Genomic DNA, 17,701 nt, shown 5'->3' with positions numbered 1-17,701 from the left:
CCTCGTGGTGATGGAAATGTTCTGCATCTTGACTGTGTGAATAAACTCTATCTTACGCACTTGAAAACACACTAGTAACATTGTTCATTGAAGAAATATGTGCATATTTCACGTATAAATGGAACAAGTGTACATTTTATTGAACTGCCAAGATATGTGCCACCTGGATCCTTTATGATGTTATTGTAAGACTTAGATGTTATGCTTAAAGGGCTAATTTGTATGAGGCATTATTAAAAGTATTAACAGTATCATTTATATTAACAAAAACCACTCTATTTTTAATAAATATTTATTTTTCCCAACTACTATTACTAATATCAATATTTATTTGATGAATATTCTTCTCCACATTTATTCATGTTTTCTTCCATATTTTTTTGTGAAGTGTATTCCTAAGAGAAAGTTGCTTAGGGGATAAGTATGTTTTAATTTTTTAAAATATATTGCAAAATTGCTATCCAGTATGTTATTGAACCTTCTGATTAAAAGTATGTGAATGTTTCCTTGTATCCAATATTAGCTGACCCTGAGGAACAGTCACTGGCCAGAAAACTCACTTTGACAAGCCCAGTGCAAAACTGCTAGCTATTATCATGATAGAGACCACAAGTATTCAAGTGGTGAAAATTTTGTTTTCAAGTTTGAATAACAGAGAGAAGCAGAAAGATGGAATGAAGGAATTTGCACTGTTTAAACACCTAAGAAGGAATCCAAGCCAAAAATGGGGTAGTCAATGTAGTTTATGGTAAGGTTGCATTCTGCAAACAACAAATGATTGCATTGCTTCAGATAAATTAATATAACAAAAATCATCTGTGTGTTACTGTCTCAAATTAGCAATGTGTTACATATTTTCAGCCTATAGTTTTGGGAACATAATTCTGATGAGTTTAATTTTAGTGCCAAATGATTCAGCTGCCAGTTTACATTGGCCATGTCCCAATTCATTCCTCCTAGAACTGCCTACATGTAGCTGTAGGGCTTATGTCCTGCTTTGCTCCACATTACACAGGAGGTATTTTATGAAAGCCAAGAGATTTTGGAAGGGACAGATTTACTGTAGCTCAGCAAATCCCAGTGAGGACAGAAAGGCACCAAAAGAAGCACACTAGCTTCAGAAAATATCGCGACAAAGCCTTTGGTTCCTCAAATGTAGTAGACATTTTATTGATAAAAAATTTAGAGTTTGTTATTCTTTATTTTGAATGGACATAGCTGTTTTAGTGAATCAATTACATATAAATTATTTAGATTATGATTGTGTTTGTATTAATACTTAGATAATCCTAGAAAAGTAATTTAAAACATATAAGTTGCCTTTATACTACTATGCTTCAAAAAACAGTTTCATGGAATAAAGAGTGGCAAGTAGCTTATGAAGCTGTAAACACAGTTGGCTGGCCCTGCAGTTGTAGTCCTGAGTCAAACAATCCTTTTACAGCTATGACATTAACAAGCCATTACCTCTTTAATCTTCCTTTACTTTATCCATGACAGACAAAAGAAAACCTGCCTTACAGGGTTTTTGTGATAATTAGTGATAATGTCATATATAGTACCTGACACAAAATAGCTAATAAATAACCATTATTTAGAGTGACTGTCATAAAGTTGGTCCTTACAGATAATTTCACCTAAAAAGCTGAATTATTATTGTGTAGTGCATTACCTATATCTGCCCACTAAACTGTAGATCCCCTTAGCACAGAAACCATGTCTTAACTCTGTGCCCTATTATCTAACACATAACTGTTTCTCTGCAAATGTTTGCTGGAACCAATAACAAAATAAATGCCTCAAGTTCCTAAAACCACTTTAAGTCAGGTGCAGGAATTACCATAATCATGTTTATAAGAGTAAAATAGCTCATATAAATTTTATACAATTCAACTCCCTACTTGTATAATATTTTTATAAGATCAATCAATGTGTCCAAAAAACCAAAGTTTGATTTTTATCACCCATTCTTGTATATAATTATTAATATCCTAGATCCTTACAAACCAGGGTTTGATAAATGTTTCTGAATTGAATTTCATGTGTGTAGCCAAATTTACACCAACATGTTAATAATTTCCTGAACTACTTTTAAGGTATCGAGAAAAAAGCTGAACTGTATATTAAAAACAGCAAAAGGAAAATATTTAAAACCGTATATACGACAAGTGAATGGAAAAAAAAGATTGTGCATTGAGATTCACAGGAGAGAAATCAGCCTTAACCTTCTTGTATTTCTCTTTGATGATGACCTAGTGTAGATGCGATGCTGTTGGTTAATACGTTGATGCCAGTTGTAGCTAATTCATATGAACATGTCTAAATGCTATGAGTCTCTTTGCTTACTATTATTTACCATATATTTCTTACATTATGTATAGTATATGTTATAATGCATTATTTTTGTATTAATATTATGTAATATTAAACTATATAATGCTTTTTAAGTATACATTTTCTTACTACTAGTGTGTATTGTCTACTATTCACATGCGTAAATAATCAGCACAGACCCACAAAGGATGAAAATTTTCCGTCATTTTGACTCATTTGGTTTTTTACGAGTTTTAGTTTACTTATCCCTTCTATCACTTGTTTTCTAACTTTTCAGTGTGTGTGTGTGTGTCTATTCATATAGTCTCTAGCCTGTCTGACCTTCCACTCCCCCAGTAAAGTCTGCCACTAAATGAAGCAGGGCTCTCACACTTCCGTCTTCCAGACCTAAATCCTAAATGTGCCCATATGGTTTAAATTTCCAAGGTTCTGCTATCAAGATATATTCCAATGTGATAATAAACATGATAAACTGTATCAATGTGTTCTGACATAGAAATGGTGGGTAACAGGCCTCCTTGTGTAGGTCATTCATATGCATTTTTGAGGTGACCTTTTAGAGTAAAGGTCATCCGTATTGCTGGCTAAAAGGGAAGTAAAGTTAGAACTTTATGTCAGTTTTACCATCTGCTCAACACATCTAGCTAGAAACACAGAAGTGGTTCTTTCCTCATTTTCCCACATTCATAGCATCCAGACAATCATGATCCCTCTTAAATCCCTCCTCTTCTATCCCACTAGCTTCCATCTAGCCAAGGAGATCATCCTCATACTTTGCCTGAACACCCAATAGTGCTTCCCTGGATCCTGGTACCTGCATCCTTCTAGTCATCACCTCTGTCAGGGAGACTCATCCTGTACCTCACATTATTATGTCCTTGTTCAAAATTCTTTAATGGTTGTCATCACCTGAAAGAGACATTTTCATGTTTACTACATGGCGTGAACGGCCTTTGTCAATCTGCCCACGTGCCCACACCACCATCCCCAAACTTTATGCTGAGGGATTTTATAATTATTTGCAGTCTCCAAAGCACAATTCACATTTGCAGCACCTTCGTTGTGTTTGCTGTTCTTTTCTCGGAAATACTCAACCCGACTCATTTACCAGAAAAATCTTACTCTTCTTTGCGTTCTTAGATTAATGTTACCTGTTCTGTGACTTTCTATTTTACTCTTATGAATCAACCTAACGTCACCTTTGATTATTTTCCCACCTCATCTGGTACATTATACTCATTATTTGTAGTGCCTTTATAATTTTTAATTTGCATGCCTATCTAATAAACAATGTACTTTTTTGAGAATTGGGATTAGTTATGGTTATCACTGTGTTCCTAGATACTAGCTTAGTCATAGCACATATTAGGAGCTCAATAAATATTTGTTGAGTATCTGAGTGCATAAAAGCCCTGAGCTACCACTCACATCCTAACTACACGTACTAATGGCTAGCTCGTTGCTTATTCAACCCACGTGATTGTTTTCAATATCCAGGGATCTGAGGGAAAAGCTCAATACATATATTCCATTTTTTTCTATAGATGCCCTTAACTTCTACTCCATTAGTGTGAAATATCCACAGAGAGTTAAAGCAGAAGAAGAGAAACACAGTCACCATTAGTGACTAAATTATATTACTGCGCTAAAGAAACAGTATTTTCTAGTATTCACCACTTAACATTATTTAATACATAATATTTATAATACTTAATATTATCTAACACTTTGTATTCTTGGAAAATTGCTAAGAACTTTACGTTTACATAGGTTAACTCAATTAAATGATAGGTGCTATGATTAATCTCTATTTTATAGATGAGGAAATTGAGACAGAGATGTTTTATAACTTGCTCAGGATCTTAGAGAAAGTAATGAAGAAGCAAGCCTTCAAGGCCAGGCAGTGTTGCTTCAGAGATCTTTCCCAACCACTCCACTATTTCACTTTATAATTGAATGTAGTGTCACAGGATTTTGACTCAGCTTGTTTCTAGGCTTGTCTGATGAACATTTGGTGAGTCCACCAGGAGTTATTTGAAAGAGGTATTTTTTTTAAACCTGAAAAAAAAATTAGCAGAAAGACTTCTGTGCTGAAGATAGCTTGGTGCCTGCCTTGGATAGTAATTCCCCAGCAGGAACAATAAACTTGTGCCTGAGGCTTAAGGAGAGAGAGACTCCAGGCTGAAAATAAAAAGCTGTTTTTACACCAGGCACAAGGCATAAACAGCTCTCAGATCACCAGATGCGAAATCGTGAGGGGATTAGCATTTATCTCACTTCTGCATTGAGCACAGCCTGGATTTGGCCTGTCAGTACTAGAGGGCTGAGCTTCTAAAACTTCAGCCAGCATAGGATACACCTGTGGCACTCTTACCATTCAGGGAAGGTTATCCGCAAAGGAATGTGCAAAACCACATAAAAACCCCAAATTATCTGCTCGAGTCTTTGATTTGATTTAGATTTTCTGTGTTATTCAGAAGCAGAGAGAAGTTCTCCTTAAAACATAAACAAAATTCTGATGGTTGATATTTTCATGGCTGTTTTGAGCTACCAGTTCTGGCCTCTAATTAAGTTCTTTGGCCTCCTCATTGGTGGGCATTTGTGAGCCATGTGGCTGTTGATTTGTCTTCTTGACTCAACAAGTCTATCACCTGAAACCCATACTCCTGTCCCCAAACTCTTGTCCCACAAATGCTGAGGTCTGCAAGTCTGGTACCCAAAATGACTAAGAAGTATTCTCTTTACTGTTTCCATTGCTCACATGTTACTGTTATTTGCCACACACAGACTCACACAAACATACACACAGAGAAAAGGATGAGAATTTTTTATAAAGTCATGTTACTAGTTTATAGCATATATTTGTATGTAATAATTATGACCGTAAGCAATTATACAGAATAAATACATCTAATGAAAGTTACATAAATTTATAAAGACAAACATGCGGTTATTAAAGCTATTTAATTACAATAAATTTACATCTGATTTTTGCCATTTATCCAAAGCAATGTAGTAAAATGCTCTAATCACTATTTCTGTTTTATTTTCAGTTCTGTTTATGCAATTTAATATATTTCTTAAGCTGTATCTCCATGTAATATTGAGAGGTCTACCCACATACAGTAATGGTTTTTAAATTACTATTTTCATTGCTTTGGGTTATCCTACTAAAAAGGAAATGTGTTAGGTAGCATTTGGTCTTTGGCAACTAATCACTCTTTACCACTAGGTAGTGTATTTATTTATCAGGGGCCCATAGTTAAAGATACAGAGAGAAGGTAACCTTAAAACCAGCATCAGCTCAGTGACCACAATTTGACAGGTCCCTACCTTCCTTTTGTGGTGTCCAGAGTGGAAATACGCTTATGAACCCAGTCTGTTTCTAAGTTGCAACAGAGACTGTCTGTAAAAGCTGTTGCTCTGGTCAACAGAAAGGGACAACTAAAAATGAAACACAAGATTTTTGCCTGCTCTCTCCTAATCATAAGGATGTCACTTCTGGGGACAGATGGAAATTTTCTTTCATTAAAATAGTGGCAAAGTTGAAAATGTGTTTTTTAGATGAAGTTATTAAGATTGTGCTGATTACATAAAATAATTTGGAGGGTCTCATTCTCTATTCTCTGAAATTGTTTAACATTTAAATAATTTGTTTCATGGCTGTGATAGAGTTTACTAGAGAAATTATCCATGCATGGTGATTTATTTGTCGTAAGATTTTCATTTACTGATTCATTTTCTATAATAATGGTAGATTCACATCTTCTATACATTCCTATGTCAGCTTTGGTAACTGGAATATTTCCTAGGAAAAATTTCCATTTAATCTAAATCTTCAAAGTTATCAACAAAATGTTGTATAATATCCTTTTCTTATCTTTTTATTAACTGCAGCAGCTGTGGTGATACTTGCCTTTTTATTCCTGATGTTTTTCTGGTGGCTTTTTTTTCTTGATCAGACTTTTAAATTTGCTAACATCACTATTTTTTAATTTGCTTTAATTCTTGCTATTATCTCTTATTTTATTCATCTTATTTTCTTTAGGTTTATTTTGTTCTTCTTTACTGGCTAACTTCTTGAGAGATATTCTTAGCTCATTAATTTTGTTTACTTTTCTTTTCCACTGTTTCCTTGCATTTAAGATATTAAATTCCCTTTGCTTTAACTGCATTCTACAACTTTTGATGCATAATATTTCTGTTGCCATTTCTTTCAAATGTTATCTGAACCTCATTATAATTTCTTTTTTGAACCATGGACAAATGAAAGTACTTTCATAATTTTTAAATATATAAAAAATTCTAGTTATTTTTGTCCTATAGATTAACAGCTAATTTGTCCTATGATCAGACTGCAAATTCTTTGATTTTAGTAATTTGAAATCTGTTGACTGTTGACTTGTTTCATGACTCAGTATATGATAAGTTTTTGTGAACAGTCCAGCTGTACTTAGTATGAATATCATGCTTTCTTTTCTTTTTCTTCTTTTTTTTTTGCAGCAGTGTCCTATATAAAGTCATTGCATTTGTTATAAATCTTATTTTTCCAATATCCTGAATAAATTTTGTCAATTTTTTTAATCAAAGAAGTGCATCAAACTATCCCATTATAATTGTGAATTTGTTGATATCTTCTTTTAATTTATTAATTTTTCTTTATGTAACATATGTTTGTGTCTTTAGGTCATTGTGGCTGAAAAGTGTTTTATCTTTCCACGATTAATGCCTTTCATCATCTTTGGAAAAGTCATGTTCCTTAAAGTCTGTTTTGCCTGTTAATAATTTAGCTACCCCAGGTTTATTTGGAGTAGCATTTTCATCATAAATCTACTTGCATCCTTGACCCACGTCTCTTAGAAAAAACATAGAATTGAATTTTGTTTACTGTGCAGTCATACAATAGAATTGGTTGGCAAGGTCCATTATTTTAGAGTTTGCAGTTTTAACCACAATGAAGTTAGGAGACCTGCCAAGCAATTCCTGCGCTATGAAGGTATTAATTATGCCAAAATGTGTTTAAATTGCCCTCTGTAACAAAATGTAATACATTATTCACTAAAGCTATTTTTAAGGTCTGCCTTCAGAATTTAATCAATTTTACAGTCTTGTTCCCTCTAGCTGTGACATTCCATTGCATTTTTATTTGCACTGTATGAATATTGGTGAGTGAGAATAATCAATTTTGATTTAATTAACTGAAGGGAAAAAATGACAATCCAAAATTGGTGTATATAGAAATACTTTTGAAACCAAGTTTTATTTTTTTTTAATTTTAATCACATATCTTTTCCAATTGTTCTTGTTCTAGTTCTCTACTCCAACCAATAATCCCTTTCACTGACTACATATTGTGATAATTCTAGAAATTGCTAGGTCTTTCTTTTTTATTTAGTTGGCTTGTACTCCATTCAATTTACAGGCAATTTTTGCAAAACCCCATTTAAATATATTTTATTGCAATACATATACAAATAAATCTATCTAAAATACAGTCAGGTATAACCATTCTGTGCAAAAATGGGTTATACATTCTTTTTCTAACTCTATTAACAATATCCTTAAGAAACTGGAAGCCTGCAGAGCCTTCACAAGATTAGGAAGTTGTCAAGTTTAGCTTGGATACAATACAGGTGCAAGTGGCTACTGAAATCAGATCTTTATAGCCTGTAATGTCATTAGCAAGTCTGGAACATATTTTTAGTGAATGTTGTCATTTAAATAATTAAAATTATATTATTTTAAATAATTATCTACTATACAATCAGTATGATGTATTATTTTGGTAAACTTTAAAAATGGGTGGACTATTTAAAATAAATACTTCAAAAACAAAATTACATACTCCTGTATACATTACAGTAAAATAAAGATGTTTTTATTTTGATTAGCTCATAATTTTAAATAATATAAGCAGAATAATTTTTCTTGGTAAATAGTCACATATTTTAATCAGTTTCTCAGTCATATCTGTTTCTAATACTGTGTCTTTGGTTTTCTCCTTGAGTCTTTATTATTGCTAACTTTTTTTTAAAAATGCACTCATTCAAAGTTGTAGAATAACTTTAATATTTTGACACATTCAAATATTTTTCAGTGGGGGGAGAAAACCCACTCCACAGGTCTGAGATAACTGTTAAATGCTGATGAATATCTGCTAAATGAAGCCTATCTTCAGTGCAAATGTCCAAACTAAACAGAACAACTTCTTAATCTTATGATAACCATAAAGACTTCCAGCTTCTTAATAACACTGCTAATACATTTGAAAGAATGAACGACTCCCTTGAACCACATTAAGTCCCATGAAATGCCTATAAGCAATGTATACATGTGATTTATTTTTTGAATTAGTCTTTTTGAGAATATGCCCACGTTCTGGGTGTTTTCTTCTCATAGAACTTCTGGGACCTCCTTCAGGTCTTCATTCAAATGTTGCTACCTTAGTAAGTCCTTCCTGTGCCCCACCTTCCTGTCATCCTTCCTACCTTCTTCTGTATAGCAATTACCACATCTACAAATCTTACCCTTTAGCTATTCGTTTTATTTAGCTCTTATATTTACAACAATACAATATAGACTCTGTAAAATAGTTTTGTTTGTTTTCGATGTTTTGTCTGCTAAAATATATAGTTGTTTTGGAAATATAGTTATTTCATTCATTGAGCATGAACTTTCCTGCATTAGAAGAGCATCTGTCAATTTACTTAATGCCTCTGTGTGCCAATATTATTATCTTTAATATGAAATTAATAATTACATTTATCCCATTGAGTGCTTATGACGGTTAAAAAAGAATAAAATGAACATAAAAGAGTTGTCACTTTGCCAGGCACATAGTAAGGACTCAATAAAAAAATAGTAAGAAAGATGACGATCGTAAATGGTGATGATTTACTACAGATTCAGAGAATACTTGGTGGCATTTGGTTTCTTGAAACCAGAACAAAAAACTTACTACCTGTTCTTTAAAAAGCTTCAACAGAAGCTAATGAGCCAGAGAAGACTCATAATTTCAGAAGTTTATTAGTATTTGCCTGCCATCCTGCAGTCACCAGGGAAGTCCATTTCAAATATGTAATCTGTCTCTTTCTCTGTCTTACTGCTTCACTTTATTATAATTCTCTTTTCTATGTAATACTGTGAAATAAAAAAAATCATCTTTTGAAAAAAAGGATTATCCTTTCACCTGTTTCATTATTCAAGCTATGAGTCCAAAACATACAGGCAAACGCTGGATCCTCCCAAGGCTTTAATTCTCAGAGGCAGTTGCAGCCTCTGGTCCCTGTGACCACATCACTTCACTTCTTAATATGACTTCTTTTCACATGTTTTCCATTTCAGCTGAATAACAAACCACTTTCCCTCCCACATTATTGGAATGTTGCTTACATATACCCACTCATTTTTGTCATCTTCAGTTCTGTGCTTTGACTCTGCTGTACTGCTGAAAACTTCATTCCCTGGAGAACTGGGTACAACTGTACCAGCAATTTAGTGATACTATTATCATTTCATCAAATAGGTTTACAAATGCAAATGTCAAAATTGTTAAGGATTATTACTAGTCTGCAATCAGGTTTGTCTAAAAATCTTACTGATTTTGAGGTGCAGCATAAAGTACACCATCTTAAATATATTCCATAGGAGTTGGTTTTTTATTGAACTTTGCAAATTAACTTTTCTATAATTGAATTAAAAACTGATCTCAGAAGCTGAAATATGGATATGGCCTATTTTTTCAACAATTCTAGTCAACATAGTTTGAATATACACACCAAAAAAGAAGTTACCTTGTTTATAACCCAGAAAAATGAAGATTTTTCAAGGCCAAAGTCAAAGATTGTTTTGCTTTAAAAAAAAAGCTAGTGAAATAAACATTGCTATTATATGTACTCTCAAAACTTCATTGTGCTTTGACCTTACCACAAGTAGATATATTTGTAAAGTCAATTTTAAAAGTGCTTGCTGTTTGAAAATAGTTGGTGAATTCAATGATTGAGTGCACCTGTCTGCTTAGGCTAACCCTCATACTGGAGTTACTTCTGTAGGAAGAGATTTTAAGGGGAAATGAAAAGCCCAAATTATCCAAAATAATAATTCTTTGATAAATTATTCCCTCACTTAGAAAATAAAAAATAAAATCATAGTAAATTAGTGACACTTTGCTTTTGGGAAACTGGATATTATTTAGTCTATGAATGTGTACAAAAAGTGCCATCTTCAAGGGGAGAAGGTATAGCTGACAGTGTTAGAGGGGACACTTAGCATGCAGGAGATCCTGGGTTCAATCCCCAGTACCTCCTCTAAAAATAAATAAATACACTTAATTACCTCCCCCCAAAAAAAACTAAAAAAAAAAAAAATTGCCATCTTCTTAATTGACCATTTTCATAGGTAATGCTATATCACATTTCTTGCTGAGTTTTATAAATGGTTACCCAAATAAGTGTGTTGAAATTTTCAAATTTTATCTTGGAAGGTTTTTTTGTAACGGTGGTGATGGTTGCTCCGTCTTACTACATCTAGAGGCGCTACGGAATAAAGCTGCACAGGCCTCGTTATTACAGGACTTCGTAGCGGCTACGATTTGACTGGTGACATCATTTAAGGTAGCTGTTAAGTTTTCCTTTGCAAAAATGCAAATGAGAAGTTAATTTTTGAAAATTTTTCTCTTTTATATTATTACGCTTGCAAGGTTAACCCACAGTATTACCTGTAGTCTAGTTCTTTATTTTCATTACTTTATAGGATGTGGATTGTATAGATTTTCCACAATTTATTTTTCCTTTCTACTATTGAAGGACATTTGGGTCTTTTTATTTTTTCAGTATTACGGACAGTGGTATTGTAAATATTCTTTTACGTGTATCCTGGTTTAAATGTGCCTGAGTTTCTCTAGTGTTTATATAGAGGAATAGAAATACTGACTATGGATATAGATAGCTTCAATTTTAATACATAAAGCCATGTTTTCCAGTGAGTTTTTCTGTATAAAAATGAAATAAATTTCCCTCATATATTTTGCTTAGAAAGTCAACCCAAATTCCCAGCCCAACTGAAACACAATGTATGACCTTTTAAGTAATATTTCTGATTAATTTTTGTCTGTTTCATTTTGGGCAGGCTTTTATGTTTTACTTTTTAAAAATAATTTTGTTCAAATATTACAATTTAATGTATTTTAAAGGCTAAGTTAGATTATTTGGGGATAAGGATTCTAAAAACAGAAAAAAAAGGGTAGAATAAAAATTGAGTAAATAAGTAAGAAGACAGAAGAGGTACCTATTCATAATTAACATCAGGAAAAGAAATAGTAATTTAAGGATAAATAGAAAATTACCCCTTCCAGTTACTGCTACATAGATTTTTTTTCCCCCATAAAAGTTTCACTTAACATCATGGGTAACATCTGACTCAGAGGTACACATCTTTCCTTCAGGTCATTTTAGAAATCTTGAAACTTGTAGGACTCAATAAAAGGGTAACCGATGAGCTACTTAGAGGTTTGTGTGGAGTCCTACACATTTGAAAATTTTTTTAAAGATGGAGAGAGCAGCAGAGGACCGATTCTGACAATTTCCTGCTGATGTAAAATTTGGGTGATTTATCTGTTCAGCTTGTTGAAATCTATTCCAAATTGTCATAGTCTTCAATGCAGATGGGAAAAAAAAGTCCCTTATATGAAACCCTGCTATGAATGCCTTTATGTGATCCCTACCCTTGCATGTGGACAGGACCTGTGGCTTGCTTAAATTGAAAGAATGTGGGAACGATGGGATTTGGACCGTTGCATATACGTGATACAGAAAAATGTAGCACCTATCTCCCTCTGCACTGCTGGCTTTGAAGAAGCACGCGTCCATGAATCCCACAGCCATGAGCAAAGGAATATTTCTTACTTCTCTTGCTCATATTACTTCTGACTAGTAGGGTTATTAGAATGCACAACTTAATTATTATTCAAAGATAAGCAAGCCCATGTATTTCTCACTCAACACTGGGAGATCAAAAGAGTCAGTTTAATTAGACTTTATCAGGCAAATAGCACTCAGCAACTGTACTGCATATTTTATATTAGAGGCTGCCATTGTATTGGATGTAAAAGGGATGCAGATTAAGTAAGGAGTCAGTGGGCGTGTATCTAAAACTTTCTGTAGGATGTAACTGCCCATTATTACCTGAGGAATGTGTTTCCCTGTATCATAGTTCTGGAAGAGAATCTGATGTCTTCACTGGCATAGGTGTCACTTCTATCTGAAAGATGAATATGGACAAAAATGCTTCTACAGTTTAGCAAATAAGGAGTTACCTGTTTTCCTGAAAAGAATTAACAACAGTCAAACCACAGCATGAAACCAACTGTTCAAACCATCCAGATGGAGGCCTGGTGCAGACTAGAGTCACTGAATTTTCTCCATTATAATTAGTTTCCTCTTCTAGACTCAACTGAAATTACTCTATGACCTGAGTGCCTCATTTGTAGATAAATACAGAAGTGGTCCTCCTAATGCATTAAAAATTACCTGAGTATTTTATCTATTTTCTGTATCCTCTTATCACTTGTGTATTTATTTTTAAATCATTTATAAATGAGAATGAGAACATCTAAAATAATTATTGTAGTCTCTTTATTCCCTCTCAAAGAGCATAATTTTCACATCTCAAACTTTCTGGGAATGTGTATGAATATACGTACACCAAAATGGATTAGGTCATTTATTATTTTCAAACTCTGATCTAGTTATTTGTACTGCACTGAATAGGCATGAATTCTAACACTAATTAAAGCAAGTACTTGGAATAGTGATCTGGCAGCTCAGAATTTTTTTAAACTACTTTGAGATGGAGCTTGGCTAACTTGCTTTCTTATCATCAGTATTGTTTTCCTCTTGGTTTTTGCCAAGTCATCTGCCAGTAAGTGTACTGAATACTCAGATAGTTCAGGAATGAATTTCTTCCAAGGGAGCACACTAAATCAAGGAATTATTCTGAGAGAAAATTAAAATCAAACCCTTAATTAAAATTAAACCTATGCTAGTCAGGCAAAAAATATCTGCCATGTTTATTTAATATCTTCCACTTGATATAAATTAAACTAGAGTTATATGGTGAGACTGAATGGAAGTCGACATTTGTCTAACCCAACCAAGATGCTCAGGGAATAATACACTGTGTCTCTGCCCACCATACCAGATATTGATTAGGGTGACCAATTCAATTCAATTCAATTTCTATTGAAATTTCAAGTGATCTATATGATTTTAGGGACACTAAGATATATACAACTGATTGACTTTGTTTTTATTTTTCTTTCCCTAAATGTGGTAAATTAGTTATAAATTAGCAGTAACTCTGATTGGTATCTCATCAAAGCTCACACAGTTCCAGGGATGAAATGTAGGAGGCTTTTATGTATGACTATCAGTCTGCATGTGGTCTACATTGGTGGGTCACTATGCTGAATCCCAAGGTTGGATGAAAGGGTCAGTATATGAACATGTATTTCTTTGAGGGTCATCTAATAACAATCAAGTTTTTGTTTCTCTGAAAATAATTACCAGAAAGACATTTTGTTGCATAAATTTTAAATTCTAGTGATTTAACCAGTGAATCTTTAATTATTAACCTTTAAATAATGGAGAGTCTGTAATATTATTTTAGATGACTCTAACTTGTGTGCCAACACTGGTTATTGCTTTTTTCTTTTTTTGAAATTTCATCTTGGATTAGAGATTAATAGGAGTTATTTCTCTGAAACACATACCTGATACAAAAGTCACTTCTTGATCTAATATCAAATTTGTTATATTTTAAAATCTTTGCTTCTTCGTAGTTTGCATTTTACCATCTTTTAAAAAGTCAAGTTAATGCTTTTAAATGTAGCAAGAAAAGGAAAAAGAGGAAATAAACTTTCAAATAACACTTTCCTTTGGGGAAATGTTCAGGTAATTTGGAGTGCTTGATTGCAGTGGTTGAGGAGATTGAAGAGACAATGTTGTGAAAGTATAATGAGAGCTAAAAACATCTGAAATTGTTGGTTGTTCTTTGGGGAATCGTTAGCTTTTTCCTTTTCAGATAAGGGGAGCCACATAAAATGATTTTCTTTTTCCCCTTACTTGCTAGAAGTGAAATATTACATTCAGTTGCAATATCTATATTAACTTTTGCAGTTAGAATATATTTTGTTGGTCTTTTCTCGTCTCTCTTGTGTATTCAGTTTTATTCATTTTCTCCTGTAACATTTTGTAAGCCTCAAAAGTTCTTAGGGATCTGAGCTGTAAATAAAGTTTAATGAAAAATATGTTGGTTCAAATGAAATAAAAATTGTGTTTATTTACCCCCTATGTGTGTGGAAAGAGCGAACTTTTCTAAAATATATATCTGATTCCACCATCCCTTTAGAATCTTTAAAAGTTGTCTTCAACATAAAAATCCAACTATTTTCTGAGGGTTATAATATCCTTTATGAATAGGTCCCTACTTAGCTTTCTAATTATCTCCTATATTTTTACACTTTCATACCCCATGACCTAGCCTTTCTGAACTACTTATATTTGCAAAACATGTTTTCCAAACTCTATGACTCTATAACACTGCTTCCTTTACTTCTCCTCCTTTTCATTATCTATGTAATTTCTCCAAATCTCTGAAAACACAGTCTCACTGTCCCTTACTGCAAAATGCTTTTCAAGATCTTCCCAGCTCCTTTCCCCACCCCAATCCCACATCTGATATGAATTGGATCACCTGCTTCCTTGGTGCACCCATAGCATCCTGTGCAGTTATACCTCAAAACATTCAGAACACTGTATGTTAATTAACAGTCATCTCTAATAAGTTTGGAGTGCCTTTATTACCTTCTATAACTCTGGTGTATATCATAACACCTACAACATACTAGGCACACAAAATTGACCAAACAAGTATTTATTTTTGATTTGAAGCTTTTATGTTGATGAGTCTCTGTGGACATTTCAACCTCGTAGTTAATTTCCAACTGGAGGAGAACCCAGAAAGTTCATGTCACTGGACAACCATTGGTTCAGTTTCTACACATTGTATAAATTGATTCCATCATTCCAAGTAAGAGCTCTCTTATATAAAAGGTATGTTTGACAATTTGGAAAGTATTAATAGGATATTGGGAAAAGAAACAAAATAAAATCTAAAACCAATGACTGAAAAATGATGTATGGGTTCACAATGGATTATTGGTATGAACACTGGTCATTCCCAGTTAGTGCTCTATTCCAACTGTAACCAACATTTGATTCTTATCCATCTTACCCAATGGGGAAACTACCCTCTCCAAGACTAACTGTAACGCATACTTCCCAAAGCAGTTTTTCCTCCAACTTGATTATCAATCATTATTTTATCCACAAATGAGCCTAAGATTTATGATTAATCTTTAAATTTTTCACTTTCTTTAAGAAACTCTTCCTATCATTGTATAGATTTCAATTTCTTTACCGATTTCTGCCACTTAATGCTTTCTTTACTGTTAAATATGAATTTGGTAAATCAGCCAGAATGAAGTGTCTGGCATTAAACATGAGTCTCATTTTAGGCAAAAAACCACAGTTGGATGAGAAAGTTCATTTACATGTACAAATCTAGATAATTTTAAGTAAAGTCCTAGGTAATGTGAAATAAGAATCTTAGAATATAATGTAATAGAGTTTCATACTATAAATTTTATAAACAAGAAAGGTGAGAGCCAGTGAAGTCAAACCTATACAGGGTTACAAAAATACAAGTCTATAGTGTAATTAATTGTCTTAGTCTGTGCACAATTTTCCTTTTATTCCAAGTAGCTTTATGTAACTAGGAAGTTACTTCATCAGTGAAGAGGGGGAGGAGATAAAAGTTGACAATAAAAAACAATCATTTATTTAGGAAGCTTTAATGAAAAAGGAGGCCATATATCCCATAGACTTTACCAGCCTATATCATTGTAAGTTCATAACACTGTAATAACAGGATCCTGGGTAGAAGACATGCTATCAGCTTTTATTTATAGAAATAAACCTGCACGTAAGTGACATTTTCTGATTTTCCCTTATTCAGTCAGCCACTAAAATGTAAAGCTTGACCGAAATATCAAATCTCATGGGCTCATCCAAAGTCTCAGCATACAGTTTATTGATCTTTTGGGTTAAAATACAATGGAAATTATTTCTAAAATTAATCTGTAGGTCACAAGATTTCATACACTTTTAGTGTCTATGTGGCACATATTTTTCTGCCAAAACATACCAACATCAGCTTTTAGGTTATTTACTGAAATTTAAATCCACCCTTGATATTGTTTTAAGACCAAAGGATGGGGTGTTAACCAAGAAAAGTGGACCTGATGTGCAAGCTTAGGTTCAGGATGTTGAAGTTATGGATAACATTTTCAATCTATTTAATGAAACACTGTTTTGTTTTATTTTCTTCTCTGAAAAACTGTAAAATAAAACCTGGGCAGACATTTGCTCCCAGACTATGACAAAAATAGATTTCTAAGAGAAAAATAGTATGTTGTTAAATATGTTTCCTCACAAGGAAGGATGACACTTTTGAAAATAAATGCCTGCTCTTATTTTTAAATATACTTAGATTTGGGGAAGGAAATATTTTGTTGAAACTATATTCTTTTTATTTAAAGGGGGATAAGTTAGACAGTTTAGTGAGATAGTCAGAATAAGCGTCCCTAAAGAAGCCCACAACAAAATCTCTGGAGCTGTGAATATGTTATCTTACTTGAGAAAAGAGACTGCCATGTGTGATTAACTTAAAGACCTTTGGATGGGGAGATTATTTTAGATTATCTAGGTGAGCCCAGTGTAATCACAATTGCCCTTAAAAGTGGAGGAGGAAGGTCGAAAAGTCACAAGAAGATGCAACTATGAAAGAAAGGCACAGAGAAATGCAACTTTGTTGGCTTTGATGATGGAAGAAGAGAGCAATGAACCGAAGACTATGGATGGTCTCTAGAAACTGAAAAGGTCAAGGAAATGAATTCTCTTCTAGAGCCTCCAGAGAGAACTGCAGCCCTGGTAATGTGTTGATTTTCACCCAGTGAGAACCATGTCAAATCTCTATCTATAAACTGTGGGATAATAAATTTGTGTTATTTATGCTGCAAATTTGTGGTAACTTATTATAACAGTGATAGAAAATTAATACAGTTAATATGGCCTTTTCTTCTCAAAATGGCAGATTAAATATAAACATTTATCTCTGCTGTTTCCTGAAACTATTGAAACAATAGCAGAGAATCTTTTAAAGGCATAGCAGATAGCAAAAAGTTCAGGAAAGGAGACAGTAATCCAAAGAACTCCTTGAAAGTCTGTTTGAAAAGCAGACTTCCCTTTGT

The sequence above is a fragment of the Camelus dromedarius genome, chromosome 4 (assembly GCF_036321535.1).
Source record: "Camelus dromedarius isolate mCamDro1 chromosome 4, mCamDro1.pat, whole genome shotgun sequence".
In the NCBI taxonomy this organism is placed as follows: domain Eukaryota; kingdom Metazoa; phylum Chordata; class Mammalia; order Artiodactyla; family Camelidae; genus Camelus; species Camelus dromedarius.
Note: the sequence above shows the minus strand (reverse complement) of the source record.